The sequence below is a fragment of the Humulus lupulus genome, chromosome 4 (genome assembly GCF_963169125.1).
Source record: "Humulus lupulus chromosome 4, drHumLupu1.1, whole genome shotgun sequence".
NCBI classification, from domain to species: Eukaryota; Viridiplantae; Streptophyta; class Magnoliopsida; order Rosales; family Cannabaceae; genus Humulus; species Humulus lupulus.
Window position 1 is genome coordinate 18,497,318 of NC_084796.1, and position 16,997 is coordinate 18,514,314.

At 40.2% G+C, this 16,997-nt stretch overlaps 1 long non-coding RNA gene across 1 annotated transcript; it reads left to right on the forward strand.

Annotated features, from left to right (window-relative positions):
- Positions 1-9,752: 9,752 nt before the first annotated feature.
- On the forward strand, positions 9,753-10,683 carry LOC133828852 (uncharacterized). The gene is made up of 2 exons (XR_009891346.1): positions 9,753-10,327; positions 10,430-10,683. It is a non-coding gene; the product is annotated as an uncharacterized LOC133828852 (long non-coding RNA).
- The last annotated feature ends 6,314 nt before the right edge of the window (positions 10,684-16,997 follow it).

The window sequence follows — 16,997 nt, forward strand, 5'->3', positions numbered from 1 at the left end:
GACACATCTTACACAAAGAATATTATGTTTATGCACTAATGAAGAACAAAGTGTAAATATGTTCTAACAATCTAAAATACAAGATATTTAAGATGAAAGAAATATATGTAGAAGAAAAATCCATAAACTTTGTTGCATTACAAGGGAAATCAACATACAACATAAATATTACCTAGTTACAAGTTTCTTCATCATGATCTTAATAATCTTATGAAAAAGATTAGAAGCACATAACTAGAGTAGAAATTACAAAATAAATGACATACATACTTGCAAAATGCTCTTGAAAAACCCAAATGGAAGAGAGAATGGTAGAGAGAAAATGAGAGAAAAAGATGGTAACCAAAACATTAAGCACCCCCAAATGGTCTTCAAAAACCCCTATTTATAGCCAAAATGAGATTATTAAAATAATCAATTTAAATTAAGTAAATTGATTAAATTAATAATAATATGGTAAATAGGGGTAAATTTTAGGAGTGATGATGATTTTGGGGTAAAAAGTGTGTAGAAAAATGGGTAAAAATGTGGCATTTTAGACAAGGGGACAATGAGCAAATTTAAGGGCTCAAGGGGTGCTATATGGCAGCAAGAGGCGGCTGGGGCGAGCTGGGTATCTGGGCCGTACGGAGGGGCTGGCTGAAGGAGATGGCAGGCGTGGGCTTGTGAGATGGCTCGGGCCATGTGCTATGTTGTGGAGAGCTGGCCCAAATGGATTTGTTGCTGGGAGGAGATGCGGCAGGTGATTGATGAAGCAAGGAGGTAATGGAGGTAAAATGGGAGACAGGTGGCGTGGCTGGGCATTAGTGTATATATGCTGAAATGGTTGATGGCTGAAGCAAAGGGGAAGTGGGCCAAGCGTGGCCTTGGGCAGGTGCTGAAGGTAGAGGGAGTTGGGCCAGGCGTGGGCCTTGGAGGATATGGCTGCCACAATTTGTTATTTTCTCTTCATAAATGCCACTTTTGTTTTCTTTTCTCTTCTTTCTTTCAAGCATGCAATATAATTCCTACAAGATAAAAATAAATTAAATAATAATCAAATATTTTCAATTATAAATAAATCATATTAATTATTTGAAAATATTGATTATAATTTAATTTAATAAAGCATTTAAGTTCAAAAGAATTACATTTTTAACTTCTAACTTAACAATACAAATTTCATATAATTAAATTACAACATATTATAATAAAATATCTATAAAAACATATAAAAATCTATAAAACTACACTAAGACTAATAAATTAAAAATTACATAAAAACTTAATAAGTTAATTAAAAACTCAAGAACTAAGCAACAATTAGCATATAAAATATGGTAAAATAACTCTATTTTGTAGAGTTATCAATGGCCCGTTGAGTGTTATATGCTATCTGTATGTTATGTGGATTGTTGTTTATGGTTGACTGATATGATTTGGGAGGTGGTTTTGGATGTTGTTATCTTGCCTGATGAGCGGCGTCGTTGATTGCATGCATATTGTTGTGATGCCTCAACAATCATCTAGACTCCGCGACAGTAAGGCCGAGGATGACAACTAGGGCCAGGACCCTCCACCTTCCCCACAAATTGGCAACAGATGTTTGCCGAAATGGAAGCAAGACTGCAGCGAACAGAGGAAGAACTTCGACAGCTGAGGCAGCAGGCCCCTCCTCAGGTCACTGGATTACCAGTTCAGCAGGCTGTGGCGCTAGTGCCGGTTCATCCTGTTATGGAGAACAGGTGGGAACCTTTGTATGAGAGGTTCAGGAAGCAGCATCCTCCCACCTTTGAGGGTGGACCAGACCCACTACGGGCAGAGCAGTGGATGAATATGATTTCCTCCATCTTGGATTTTATGAGGGTGGAAGGGAACGAGAGGGTAGCTTGTGCCAGCTACATGTTCAGAGAGGATGCCCGCATCTGGTGGGATGTAGTAGCTCAATGGAGGAATGTGGCAGTTATGACTTGGGAAGAATTCAGGAACATCTTTAACGAGAAATACTATAGTGTAGTAGTTCGAGCTGCAAAAGTTGATTAGTTCATCAACCTGACTCAGAACCGATTGACCGTTACAGAGTACGCCTTGAAATTTGACCGGTTGGCGAAGTTCGCGCCGGATTTTGTGCTGACTAATGCGGCAAGAAGAGATAGATTTGTACGGGGGTTGAATGTTATGATCGCCCGTGATGTGAAAATTACTTTAGATCCAGAGACTACTACTTATGCTCAGGTCGTGGACAAGGCCCTTACAGCTGAGGGGGCCGAGGATCAGATTTGGAGAGAGAGCGCTGTTAGGTGCGATGCCAGGAGGACGGTGCCTCCTTTTATTGGATCCAGTCGGGGTAGTGGCTCCAGTGAGTAGAAGAGAAAGGCCCCAGATTCTTTTGTTTCTCCTAGCTCGGATAGGAGGGCATGGGGTGCTTTTAGTGGCCGTCAGTGCGGAGGTGAAAACTGGAGGAGTTTTCCAGTATGTCCTCGGTGCAGACGATGACATCAGGGGGAGTGCAGGATCAGGGCTTGCTTTATCTATGGGAGTGCCAATCATCTGAAGAAGGATTGCCCAGAAGCCAAGAAAGAGGAGACGAAGCAGGGTGACAGTCTCGCTCCTGCCAGAGTGTTCACCTTGACTCAGACTGAGGCGGAGGCTAGCCCCTCGGCTGTGACAAGTCAGATTTTTAGTGTCGGGTTTTCTTATTCTGCATTGTTTGATTCGGGAGATACTCATTCTATTGTGTCTGCTAGAGGGATAGATCAACTGTGTAGACCTAGTGTTTTGTATGCTAGGGGTTTTCAGACTTTGTTGCCAATTGGGGAACTGGTAGTCTCTAGGAGATGGATTAGAGCTTTACTAGTAAAGGTAGATGGTAGGGAGTTGTCTGTTGATCTGATTGGGCTTGCGATGGATGACTTTGATATGATCCTAGGGATCGGTTATCGAAGTATGGGGCAACGATTGACTGCAAGCGCAGTATGGTGACTTTTGAACCAGAAGGGGAGGTACCCTTTGTATTTGTGGGGACAGTTTGTGGACCGCGGATACCTATGATTTCATAGAGACCTGATGCAGGAAGGTTGCATAGGATTCTTAACGAATGTTGTGGATACCTCTAGGATTGTGCTGGTTGGACTGGGTGAGACCAGATTGGTATGTGAGTTTCCAGATTTATTTCCAGCAGATCTTCCAGGGTTGCCGCCGCAACGGGAGATTGAGTTTATTATAGAGTTGGCATCAGGGGCGGAGCCAGTATCTAGGACACCTTACAGAATGGCTCCGGCGAAGCTGAAGGAGTTAAAGATTCAGTTGCAGGAGTTATTGGATTTAGGGTTCATCAGACCGAGTTTCTCGCCATGGGGTGCTCCAGTGTTGTGTTGCCAAGAAGAAGGATGGATCTCTTAGGATGTGTATTGATTACAGGGAGCTGAACAAGTTAACCATTAAGAATAAGTATCCACTGCCTAGGATCGACGATTTATTTGACCAGTTATGTAACATCCCCAATTTGCTAATAAGGTTTAGGACCTTGATTAGCGTGCCTGGAGGGCAATAAATGAATTAACATGTTAATATATGAGTTTTAATAAATATGTGATTAGAATGCATGTTTAGGTGAAATAAATATGCATGTGGGCCCCATTTGTTTGTTAGGGGTAAATTGGTAATTTTATCCCGTTGAGGGCATAAATGTAATAATTGTGTAATATGATTAGTACCACGTGTGAGTGGTGATATTATTGTGATGCACGTGTCGAGACGGTTCTAGGGAGCCAATTAGTTTAAAAGTCACAACGGGATTAAATACCCGGCTCGGGAGCAGCCTAGGGGTATTTTGGGAATTTTATAACTTGAGTTTGTGAGTTAATGGTTAATGGTAATTGAGTAACTTGTGTGATCACTGGTAACCATTAAGAGTAACAAATTTGGATGAGAAAAGTGGTAGATTTGTAAGGAAGGTGAAATGTCAAAAATGCCCTTGAGGTTTAGTTAGGAAAGGAATTGCATTGAGGGGTGAAATAGTCTTTTGGAAGGGATATAGATACCTTCAGCTGAGGGAAAAGATGATTCACGTTCTAACACTTAGTCATATTTTGCTCCTGCTGAAATTGGAAGAGAAACTAGAAGGAAAGGAAAAGAAGAAGAGAGCTGAAATTGGGAGACCCAGGAGGAGAATCAAGGTGGTTTAAGGCAATTTAGTTGATCATAAACCAAGATTGTTCAAAGGTAAGGAGTTGTCTCTGTTTTGTTTAAGTTTTAAGCTTGGTTTCTGGAAAGTAAGTATGAAAATTGAAAGATAGTTGTGGCTGGTTTGCATGGGATTTCAGCTTGGTAGTCAAGAGGGATTGATTTGAAGCTGGAATTGGAGAGGGTTCAAAGTCGAATTCTTGATTGAGGTAAGGGTTCTAAGCATCTTTGAATTTTTGTTTCTGGTGGGGTTTAAGAATATTGAGGCATGGTTTACATTTTTCAAGCCTTGGTTTAAGTTTTAAGAGCTAAGGTTTAAGTTTCTGAAGTCTAAAACCAAAGTGTGGATTTTGGGTGTGATTGTGTGTTTGACCTTGTTGTTGGTGTTTATAGGTTGTTAAATGGTTCATTTGGGGTTTTAAATTGGTTTTGGGGTTTAGGTATGTGTTTGGGTTGAATTGGAGGTGTTTTGGCTCAAGGAAAATGCTGGAGAAAACCTAGAATTCTGGGTTCGCGTAGGGGCGCCACGGCCCTGTTCTTTGGTGCCGCGGCGCAAGGCTGCATCAGGAGCAGAGGACATTCTGGGCGCCGCGGCCCTCAAAGGGTAGTGCCACGGCGCTAGGCTATTTTCAAGACAGTGAAATTTTGCAATTTTGGGCATTTGCCCCGGGGGCTCGGGGAACGTTTCCGTTGCATCGTTTTGGGAAATTGGAGGTCCCGAGAGTACGGGATTGGTCCCGGGAAGTGGTTTTGGATTGGTTAGTATTAAATAGTGTTTTATATGTGTTGTGACTAGGTTTTCGGAGAGGCTCGGGTTAGAGGACCGTGCTCGTGACCTTGGTGCATTGAGAAGCTCGGGATACAGGTAAGAAAATTGTAGTACCCGTAGAGCAGGGCTTGGGCCCATAGTGTTGTTGCAGGGCACAGCCCTAGATTGAATTACATGTTAGGGCGTAGCCTTGATTGAACTATTATATGCTTGAATATTGTTTGAGTTATGCTATATGTGATTATGGTTGAATGAACAGCAAAGAGTCGGAAACGGCAAGGAGCCAATTACGGCGAAGGCCGAGAACGGCAGTGGGGCCAAGAGTAACCTTTGGCATGCGGAGTGCATGAAATTAGGGTGAGACCCCAATGGATACATGTGATATCCTTACGGTGAGGACCGAGATCCCAGACTTTGGTAATGCTTCTGGGACGGCATGGCCGTGTATGTTTAGTCTGATGAACTATCTGTTTATCTGTGGATTGTCTGATATAATGGTTGTATAATATGCATATGTTATGTGCTGTATGGGTTTTCTTGCTGGGCTTCGGCTCACGGGTGCTCTGTGTTGCAGGTAAGGGCAAAGAAAAAGCCAACCAGCCATGAGTACGGAGAGCGTGAGGCGGTGCGTACATGTTTGGCCAGCCCGACTGCTTTGGTTGGGAGCATTTTGAGGAATGGTTGTATTAAACTGTGATTTTGATAGTTAATTATCTGTAAACCCATTTTGAGCTGTAGATGTTTTATAAACCTTATTTTGGGATCCCAAATGAAAGACACTTGAAATTTTCAATGAAATAGAGTATTTTCCAAGATTACAGCCTTGACTTTTGTTTAATCACATTTTTGTTCTAAAAACCTCATTTAGCGAGTTAATTGCACATTTCAAACTCACTTAGTAACGACTCTAAGGTAGTAGGGCGTTACAAGCTACAGGGAAGGACAGTGTTTTCCAAGATTGATCTTCGATCAGGTTACCACCAGTTGAGGATCAAAGAAGAGGATATACCAAAGACTGTTTTCCGCACGAGGTATGGACACTATGAATTCCTGGTTATGTCCTTTGGATTAACCTATGCCCCAGTAGCTTTTATGGACATGATGAATATGGTTTTCAAGGACTATTTGCATATGTTTGTGATCATGTTTATCGATGAAATTTTGGTGTACTCTCAGTCAGAGACAGAGCATGAGCAACACCTACATCTGGTATTGCAGCGGTTGAGAGAGCATAGGTTATATGCTAAGTTCAGCAAGTGCGAGTTTTGGTTACCGCAAGTCACATTTCTGGGCCATATCGTCAGTAAGGAGGGGATTCTGGTTGACCCAAGTAAGATTGAGGCAGTGAGAGATTGGCCTAGACCGAGCAGTGCTCCTGAAGTGAGGAGTTTTCTAGGAATGGTAGGGTATTATCAGCGGTTTGTTGAGGGGTTCTCCAGGATAGCTACGTCGTTGACAGAATTGACAAAGAAGAAGACAAAGTATGTTTGGGCAGACAGATGTGAGAACAGTTTTAAAGAGTTGAAGTGGCGACTGATCACCACGCCAGTGTTGAGTCTGCCGACAGATAATGAGAAGTTTGTGGTTTATTGTGATGCTTCCAGACAGGGTTTAGGGTGTGTGCTGATGCAAGCCAGAAAAGTGATAGCCTACGCATCGAGACAGCTAAAGTAGTATGAGAAGAGATATCCCACGCATGATCTGGAGTTGGCAGCGATAGTATTCGCACTTATGGTCATTTGATTTAAAAAGGGATAAGGTTATTCTGCCTTTATGGACTTAGTGGGATTTGTAGAAAGTAATAGAAGCTGAAAGAAAAGAGAAAAAGAGGGAAAAGAAGAGAAAACAGAACACTTGAGCTTATCACCTTCCCCTCCACTCGGTTTTCCATTTTTCACCATTTCCTAAGGATTTCTAAAGCTGTAACTCAGAGGAAGTTTAGGCTGGAGCTTGGGGCTAGGATCCTTGGTAAAGCTAGAGGAATTAGCAGGAGTTAGTCACCCAATTAAGGTAAAGTTTAAAGATTGTTCTTAAGTTTCTGAATTTTGTTGGAATAGATTTCTAAACTTGAACTTTGGATGGAATTAAGAGAATTGAGCTTTTGGGAGTTGAGGAGCTAAAGGCTGGAAGGGCACTAAGGGCAACCTAGAGTAGAATTCTACATTAGAGGTAACAATTATGGACTTCATCATCTGAGTTGCTGGGTTATCTCTGGTTTTTCTGATGATTTTTGAGTTCTAAGTTCAATTCTTGTTTTGCTATGTTTGATGGTGCATGTGGCCAACTTTGATGTTGATGGGCCATGTGGGGTGAGATGTAGTGGATGGTAGGCTTATTTTGAAGTGTGGTTAAAGTTTGGAGGAGTTTTCAGGAGGTTTGGCTCGAGGAAATTCGAAGGAGAAACTCAGAGTGCTGAAGGTGTTGTATGTAGCGTTGTAGCGCTAGCTTTAGGGCGCTACAGCGCTAGGCTTGGGTTTTCTGGGGGATTTTTCTTCTGTTTGTAGTGCTGTAGCGCCCACCTTGTGGCGTTGTAGCGCTACCCTGCCTTCAGAAATGGATTTTTGGGTATTTTCTTAGCGTTTTTGCCTGGGGACTCAGGGTTTTAGTCCACCACCCCGTTTGGTGGAATTAGGGCTTCCCAAGGGCTCAGGATTGGTCTCGAGCTTAGGTTACGGGATTGAATGTTAATGAGGGTTTCATGTTGTATTTGTGACTAGGTGAACGCTAGGGCTCGGTCGGGATCGTGCTCGAGGATCGTTTCAATTAATTAAAGCGTTCGGAATCAAAGGTAAGAAACTGCACCCGGTTATGTGTTTATGTTGGGACTAAGAATTCCCTATATTTATATGTGATGTCATAAGATGGTATTATGCCATGGGACATGTGATAAATGACCTAAGAGTGCCGGAATAAATATTTGTGCACAGGGCGCGGCTCGACCACTGGTAGCTGAGGTTAAATACACAATCACTGAACTCGGCCTAAACAAGCTGTAGTCAATGGGATAATTAGAGGGTGCGGCCTAAGGGCGCTGACCTTGGATTTTGGCGTGATATGTTTAATGTTGGTCAAATTGATGATTGTGACGAGTTTGTTATCTAAATAACTGATTATTGGCTTGTAGTTTGATATCACTGTTTATGTGAGCTGTATGACTTGTTGTATATCTAATTGGTGATTTATGAGATATCTAACTATCGTTTATTGTTTATACTCTGTATTATGGATTTCTTGTTGGGCCTTAGCTCACGTGTGCTACGTGGTGCAGGTAAAGGCAAGAGCAAGGTAGATCAGTCCTGAGTTGGAGAGCTTTGAGGCTGAATGTGCATAGTCAGCTGATCGGCTGCCACGGTCGAGGAGTGGTACAAGACAGGAGAAGCCTAAATGTCTGTTTTGCCTTAGAGTGGCCAGTACTTGTTTACAACCTGGAATTTTTTGTAAATAGTCTTTTAAACTCTATTTCTTTTGGGATCCCATGTACAAAATGTTTAATTAAATGAAATGTATCTTTTGTGACCCAAAACCTTTTAACCCTAATTCAATTATAGTTGCAGTAACACGTTTCTAACTAAATGACTTGATTAGCAAGTCTTGCACCTTTATAAACACACAATGTAACAGTCTTGGCTACCCAGGGCATTACAGGTTGTAACGACCCAAATTCACTAATAAGGCTTAAGGGCCTTGATCAGTGTGCCAGGAGGGCATTACTGGAATAATTGTGATTTAATGAGTAATTATATGTTTAATGACGCTTATATGATAATTGATTATATTATGTGGTAATATGATATGTGATATATGCGAGAACCACATTATGATGTGGATAAAGCTGCAGCCGGCGACTCGAGGCGATCCTAGGGCTAGATAGCGGGAAAAGTCACAACGGGGTATTATAATTGACTTTGGGAAAGTCAGGGGTATCTTAGGTATCAGGTAGTGATTTAGACTATCGGGTGATGAAAATAAATAATTTGAGATATATTTGAGGTTAGGGTGTCTAGGCGGGAATATTGGAGGATTTTACCATTTTGGCCTCGGGGACGGTTCCGGTACCCCGAGCCTCGGGATTAACTTAATGGATAAGTTAGACTTAAGGAAGCCTTTAGAAGAAAAACACAAACCGACTAAGCATTTTCTCTCAGCTCACTTACACGCTCAAAGGAAACCAAGGAGAGAAAAACACAGAAAACTTAAGGGAGAAGCAAGTTGGAATTCTGAGATTTGTAGAGTGGATTTGGGAGTCTAGCTCAGGGGTTTAATCAAGGAACTGGAGCAAGATTTAAGTGCTGAAGCAAGTTTAGTTGTGATGTTCTAAGGCAGAATTAAGAAGGGAACTTGGGGACCTAGCTTGGCCACAGCTTGGTGAAGTGATTCTACAGCAAAGGTGAGTTCTAACTCCAAGTTTAAAGGTTCTAGATTGTGTTTGAGTGGCTGGTTTGGGTGTTTGTAGCACTTGGGTTTCAGAAATGGAAAGGAGAGGATTAGAGTGTGATAGACTGTGTTTTCTTGGAAATTATGTTTCTTAGATCATGTTAAAGAAGTTGGGAGTTAATTGGTTTTGAGTTGGGGGCTTTGGGATATCTTAAGGTGAGGTTTAGAGATTGAAAATGGTGGTTTTTTCTGGGTTCGAAGGGTCGGGCCGCAGCATGGTTCTTGGTGAGTCGCGGCCCTTCAAGGTTGTTGCATGCTGAGGAAGGAGGGCGGGTCGCGGCATGGTCCAAGAAATATCGCGGCCCTTACCTGTTTTTGTGCCTTGGATGGCTCTGTTTGGGGGCCATGTCGCGGCATGGGTGGCCTATGCCGCGGCGCTTAAGGGATTTTGGGATTTTAAGATTTTAGACTTGGGAATTTAACCTAGGGTGCTCGGGGTTGAGTCTTTTACCATATTTGGTGAAGTTCAATGTTCCGAGTACTAGAACTTGGCTTGGAAGCTCATTTAAGGTTGTTAATGGTGTCTTTCTTCATGGTTGTGACTAGGTGTTAAGCTAGGGCTCGAGGATCGGATCGCGCTCAAGGAGTATCGCCCGTAACTAACTCATCTGAAAGCTAAAGGTAAGAAAACTGCACCTGGTTGATTATATGAGACGGGACTAAGGGCTCCCTATTGTAAAAGCTTGAAAGGATGGTATTATGCCATGCAAGCCATTTAGTGAACCAACGGCCTAAGGGTGCCAAGGGTCTCACTAGCGCACAGGGCACGGCTTGGCCACTGGTAGCCGAGGACAGCTTATTATGCACTGAGCTTGGTTTAAGCGGGCCAGAGTCAGTGGGTTAAACAGAGGGCGCGGCCTAAGTCGTCGGCCCTGATTATTATGTGATATGAGCAGAATATGTGGTAGAATGTATCTTGTATTGGATTGTATATGCTGATTATCTGTTGTGGACTATCTAGTGAGTATACATGCATACTGAGCTATTTGTCTGTTATTATTGTTTGAGTTATCTGTGATGTTTTCTTGTTGGGCCTTGGCTCACGGGTGCTACGTGGTGCAGGTAAAGGCAAGGGCAAGTTAGATCAGCCCTGACTGGAGAGCTCGGCGAGCGGAATGTACATTGCCAGGTGCTCGGCCGCCACGGTTGAGGTCTAGGCAAGGACATGGAACCTAAAGACTGTCTGTTTTGCCTTAGTATGGCTAGTGGATCCTTATGTACTTTTGGAAGTCTGTAAACTTATTTTAACTTTGTGTTTATGGGATCCCTTGTTTATTACAGTTTAAATATATGAAATGAGTCTTTTGAGACCGAAACCTTTTTAACCATAGATCTTACTTGTCTAGTGACACGTTTTCAAATTAATGACTTGACTAGCGAGTCCTGCACCTTTATAAGTACACAGTGTAGCGGTCTTGGCTATCCAGGGCGTTACACAGGTACTGTAGTTGGCATGTATCAGATCTTGATATTTCTTTTATTTATTTATTTATTTAATAATTTATTTATAATTTGAATTTTGAATTTAATTAATTATTTTGTAAATCTATTTGATAGAAATTAATTCACACACAATAGAAGTCAAGAATATTCTAAAGAGAAAATTCTAAGCTTTACACACACAGAGAAAAATACATCGTAATATTTTCCTAACCCTAAAACTGTCTCAGACCTGATATTCCAAGATCTCATTAGTTGAATACATCTTGTGAATTAGAAATTGTCTCACCAATAGTCTACATGCTCACACACGTCTTGAGGTGTAGAGATACATCTTAGAAGATCTTGGTCTGAGTATTCAAAAGGCTGCTTTGAATTGGATGTTCGTTGGAGGTACTAAAAGATAGTGATTATTATTGATTGTTCTACAACTGGTAAATCATTATCTTTTTATTTCTCTTTGATTAATGTTTGCATATTAATGTATATGTTAGTTAAAGATTATTTAAATAAAAAAAATTGAAATCTCTGGGCCCACCACCCTCTGTTTTTTGCTGCGCATATGGTGAACCGGTTATTAGCAATATGAAGGATCAAGGCTTGTGTATCTCAATCTCATTCCATTGTTGTACCTTCAAGTATTTCCATAGAGAAGGCTAGGAATAAATATTTTTGGACAACAAATCTTCATTTGTGTCAAGCCTTGCAACTTTTGTGTTTCACATAAAATCATAGCTTGTGATTTTATGTTCCTAGGGTTTGTTCTTCAAGGAAGGTCCACTCTAACTCTTATCTCATTTTTTTTATGTAATTTGTGTTTAACTATTGTCAAAGGTTGATTTACTTGTATATTTTGTCTTGAGTTGTATCACAAACCAAAGGTTACCTATAGCCTAATCCACAACAATAAAAAATATCTATCTCTAAACCTTTGTTTTGTGTCAAAGTTTGTATATTTCTAAAGGTTTTTGAGCTAGTTAAAGTCATGGAAGAAAGTTCTTCAATCTCAGCCCTCAAGTTCTTGTCTCAAGATCTAGTTAAACTAGATAAGTTTAATGGCTCAAACTTTGTAAGATGGCAAGACAAGATCAAGTTTCTCCTCACAACATTGAAAGTCCACTATACTACATTCTTGACAAAGATTTAAAGACTTTGGAGTCTCCAAAGGATGGTGATTCTCAAGAAGTGATCAACAAAATTAAGAAAAGGGAAGAAGATGAACTCATTTGTATGGGCCACATACTTAATGCTTTGTCGGATTGCCTCTATGATCTCTATACAAACACTACATCGACAAAGGGGATATAGGAAGCTCTTGAGAAGAAATACAAAACCGAAGAAGAAGGTACCAAGAAATTCCTTATCACTCAATACATGGAATTTTAATTCTTTGATGCTAAACCCTTACTTCCCCAAGTACATGAGCTTCAAGTTATTGTGAATAATTTGTCTACTCTTAAGATAACATTGCCAAAATCCTTTGTTGTGGGAGGGATTATAGCGAAACTACCTCCATCTGGTAGAGGCTATAGGAAGAAGATTCTCCATAAGAATAAAGAGATATCTTTGGAAGAAATAATAGAACACCTAAGGATTGAAGAGGAGTCTCGGTCTAGAGACAAGAGTATATAATAGTCCAATGTTGGGATATCCAAGACTAATGCCATAGAGAAACTCGCTCAATCCAAAGGGAAGACTCACAAGAAACCCCAATCAAAGAAAGATACTCATCTAGCCCCAAGGAAGAATGAAGGGAAATTCAAGGGAGTGAGAGGTCCTTGTTTTATTTCTAGCAAGAGTGATCACATGGCTAGAGAATGCAAGTATCGAAATCCCCATAACAATGGATCCAAAGTCAACACAACTCAAGAGGAGTTGGTTGTAACTTTTAGTGAGGTGAATGTCATCCAAGGAAAGGTGCAAGGGTGGTGGTATGACACTTGTGACACCATTCATGTAGCCTATGATAGAGAGGTCTTCAAGACCTTTGAGGAATTAAAGGATCGGCATGAGATTCAAATGGGGATGAGCAAAGGTCCAAGATGTTGGGCAATGGGAATGTTGATCTTTACTTCACATTGGTTTTTCTTGACCAATGTGTAGTATTTTCCGGATATGAGTAGGAACCGTGAGTGGGCATTTGTTGAGCAAATTGGGCATCAAAGCGGTGTTTGAGACCGATAAGCTATTTTTATCCAAAGAGAATTACTTTGTGGGAAATGGGTATATTTGTGATAGGATGATTAAATTGTGTACCAAAGATAATGGTTTTGATTCTATTACTTTGTGGCATAATAGGCTTGCTCGTATAGGATTTAGTACAATTAAAAGGGTTATCAAATGTGGTTTAATTGCATGCAATGATGTTGAGCATGATAAATGTGAATTATGTGTTAAATACAAGATGGTTGTAACATCCCAAAATTACCTAATAAGACTTAAGGCCTTGATAAGGGGGTCAAGATGACAATATATGGAATTATATGTTTATTTGATATATTTGATTGTGATTATGTGAGTTCATATAACTAGTTATGCATGTTTAGGGATATTAAATATGCATGTGGGCCCGTTCTTATTAGAAGGGCCACTTTTGTAATTTGGCTCGTTCTCGTTATGGGCATAATTGTATATATGTGCATATATGTGATATATGTGAGAGACCACATTATTATGTGGGTTAGCAAGATTAGGAGGGAATACTGGGGATTTTGACAAAGCCACAACGGGATCCAATACCCGACTCGGGGTGAGTCAAGGGGTATTTTAGGTATTTGGAATTAAATCAGGTTATCGAGTAATGAGAATGAATAACCGAGGACATATTTGGAGTTAGCAAGATTAGGAGGGAATACTGGGAATTTTGACCATTTTTCCCTAGGGGACGTTTTTGGTACCCCAGGCCTTGGGATTAGCTTAAGTCGTTTAAGCCTCAAGGAAACAAAAGCATAAACACTTAAACACCTCACTGAACTGACTCTCTATCTATCTCTCTCTCTCTCTCTCTCTCTCTCTCTCTCTCTCTCTCTTTCTCTCTCAGCTTCCCTAAGTAACTTCTTGAAGAACTAAGTAGATTTTGGCTGGAAACTAAGGAATTGAAGGCTGGGGATTAGAATTTGGATAGCTTGTGGCTAGGGGATCACCATTGATAGCTAAGGTAATACCTTAATCCTTGTTTCAGATTGATTTCTGCCCTGTTTTGCTTAAAGTTTGAGGTGTTCTTGAGCTTGTGGCTCAAGTATGAGAGTTTGATTTTTGGTGGGTTTTTAATCTAGATTTTAGTTGGGTTTTGTTACTGGAAAGATATTAAAACTGTTATGATGATTGAATTATTGTTTTAGGGTGGAATTGGGATGGTTTTGGTTAAATTTGGTTGATGAAAAATGGAGGAAATCTGGGTTCGCAAGGCCAAGTAGCGGCCCTGTCTTAAGCGGTCGCGACCCAACCGAACCCAGGGCCCTTGGGGGCTTCTGTCTGGGAGGCGCGCCGCGACCCTCAAGGGCAGGTCACAGACCACCTGGGCTGTTTTGGCCATGGTGAGTTTTTAGTGACAGGAATATTTTCCTTAGGGCTCGGGATCGATACTACTACCCGGTTTAGTAGAATTCGAGGTCCCGGAGGCTAGGACTCGGTCTGGAAGCCTTTATGTGCTCGTTATTGATGGAATCATACATTATGGTTATGACTAGGCTATCACTAGGGGCTCAGAACCGGGATCGTACTCGAGTGTCGTTCTTATTTTACGCTATACTCGGACCTGAGGTAAGAAAACTACACCCAATACGTTATATGCCATTAGGGCTTGGGCCCCTGAGAATGATTATGATTAAGTTATCGTTCCGTTTATTGATTAAACATACTTGAATATTCTATACCTGCTTAAGTGGTTCATGACTGTTCGTATGGTTTGCGTGGCTAGGGCTTGGCCTCGTTAAATAAGCATGATTATTACTATGATTATGGTTACTTGATGATGTTATGTGATTAATATGTATGCATTTTTGTCTTGTTGAGGTATGCCTATCCATATCTGTTTCTATATCGATATTCGAATACCTGGTTCAAGGCTTGACTTATTAGTCAAGGACGGCAATAGCGCATTGCGTGCTGGTCGAAAGGCTTAGGCCAAAATCAGCAACATACTATTACATTAGTCGACCCAATGGTCATTGGAAAACCAAAAGTGTTTGGCTAGCTCTATGGCTAGTTACCCAGAGCTAAGGGCGAGGGCCCCAGGTGACTCTATGGTCTCATAGCTAGGGCATAGAGCCCAGGGGTTGACTCTATGGTCAACTACTCAGGGCAGCAGCCCTAGAATGGTCCAATGACCATTTATTTGTAATTGTATTTCTGTATGAGTAGGATACTACTACTGGACATGCCAGATAAGTATCTACAGATTTATACTTTATGTTCATGCACATGTTTAAGTTTTCTTGTTGAGCCTTGGCTCACGGGTGCTTTGTGGTGCAGGTAAGGGAAAAGGAAAGCTTGACCAACCATGAGTTGGAGAGCTTTAGTGGCGGCGTGTACATATGCGGCTGCTCGTCCACCACGACCGAGGATTTCTCAGAGGAACTAGGGTTGTAGCCCTGATTTTGCCACTTAGGTCGGTCGGCTGTAACTTTTGATGGATATACAACTTTTAAACGTTTGTTTGTAATATTTTGGGATTCCATGTATGTATAAACTTTTTAAATAAAAGTCAACAGTTCCTTTGACCAAAAATTTTAACCCTAACCATTGACGTTAACCTTAGTTACACGTTTATAACCAAATGACTTGATTAGCAAGTCTGACACAATTTAAAGTACACGGTGTCGGTCCTTGATTAGGAGGGCCTTACAATGGTAAAGAAACATTTTCGTAGTGTTGAAAGGAAAACTAACTTGTTAGATTTGATATATAGTGATTTGTGTGAATTGAATGGAATAATTACTAGAGGTGGATATAGGTATTTTGTTACCTTTATTGATAATTGTTCTAGATTCACATATGTATACTTGCTTAAGAATTAGGATGTTGTCTTAAGCATGTTTAAAATCTATAAATTCGAAGTTGAAAATCATTTGGAAAAGAAAATAAAAGTGATTAAAAGTGATAGGGGCGGTGAATATTTTTCCAAAGAGTTTAATGTGTTTTGTGAGATGCATGGTATAATACATGAATGCACAACCCATTATTGATTAAGGGTCAAAAATCCACATTTATTGATTTTAATTGTCAAAATAAATTAAGTTTTAATTAATATTTTTATGGAATTAATGTGATATATTTATAAATGAAAATATTTAATTTGTTTTCTTTTGTAGGAAAATGATACATTTTTGGTTGAATAAAATAAAGCAAAAAGAAAAGGAAGTAAAAGTGGAAGAAAATGAAGAAGTCATTTTGAAGAAGTCAACCCCAATCCAATTCATGAAGATGTCATGTCACCAATCCATGCAATTTCTTATCCACCAATAAGAGATGTCAATTACAACTCATTCCAACAAAAAATGGTAATCCATGTGCTTCATTTTCAACCAATAGAAGTGTCTTCTTTTCAACAAAAATTAACAATCCATGTGCTTCCCTCTCAACCAATGGTAGCTTGCCACATGTAATTTCCACCATAGTTTATTTGTATTCTACACCTATAAATAGGATGAAGTTTTTATTTGTAAAACACACCTTTTATACACACTTCTCTCCCTACCATCTTTTCTCTCTATTTCCTCTTCTCCATTTTATCTCTAAGCCTAGTCTTCTCACATTTTCAATGGAAAATGTGAGAATGACTTTTAACTTAGGCTAGAGTTTTCTTTTGGTGAGGATAGGGGTGAAGCTTTGTATTTTGTAATATTTTTATTTTGAATTCATTAAAGTGTTTTAATGTTTGTTGATGTCATTTTTCGTCAACTTAGATATGAAGAACACTAAACAATATTGCAGAAAAAACAGAAGAAATCACCAGCCTTTTATGGGGTTCAGCAGTTAAAATCTGCCTAGTCCACTAGTCAATTTTATTTATCTTAATACTCTCTCAAAGCTTTTTCAAAAAGAAATTTGGCAGAGTATTCTCGGTACAATTTGTGCGTGAGTACAAATGAAATTCTCCAGGCTATTTATAGACCTGATTGATAGAATATCTTCTCCTTTCGGGAAATTACAATCATTCATTCAAATTTGAAATAAATACAAATAAATG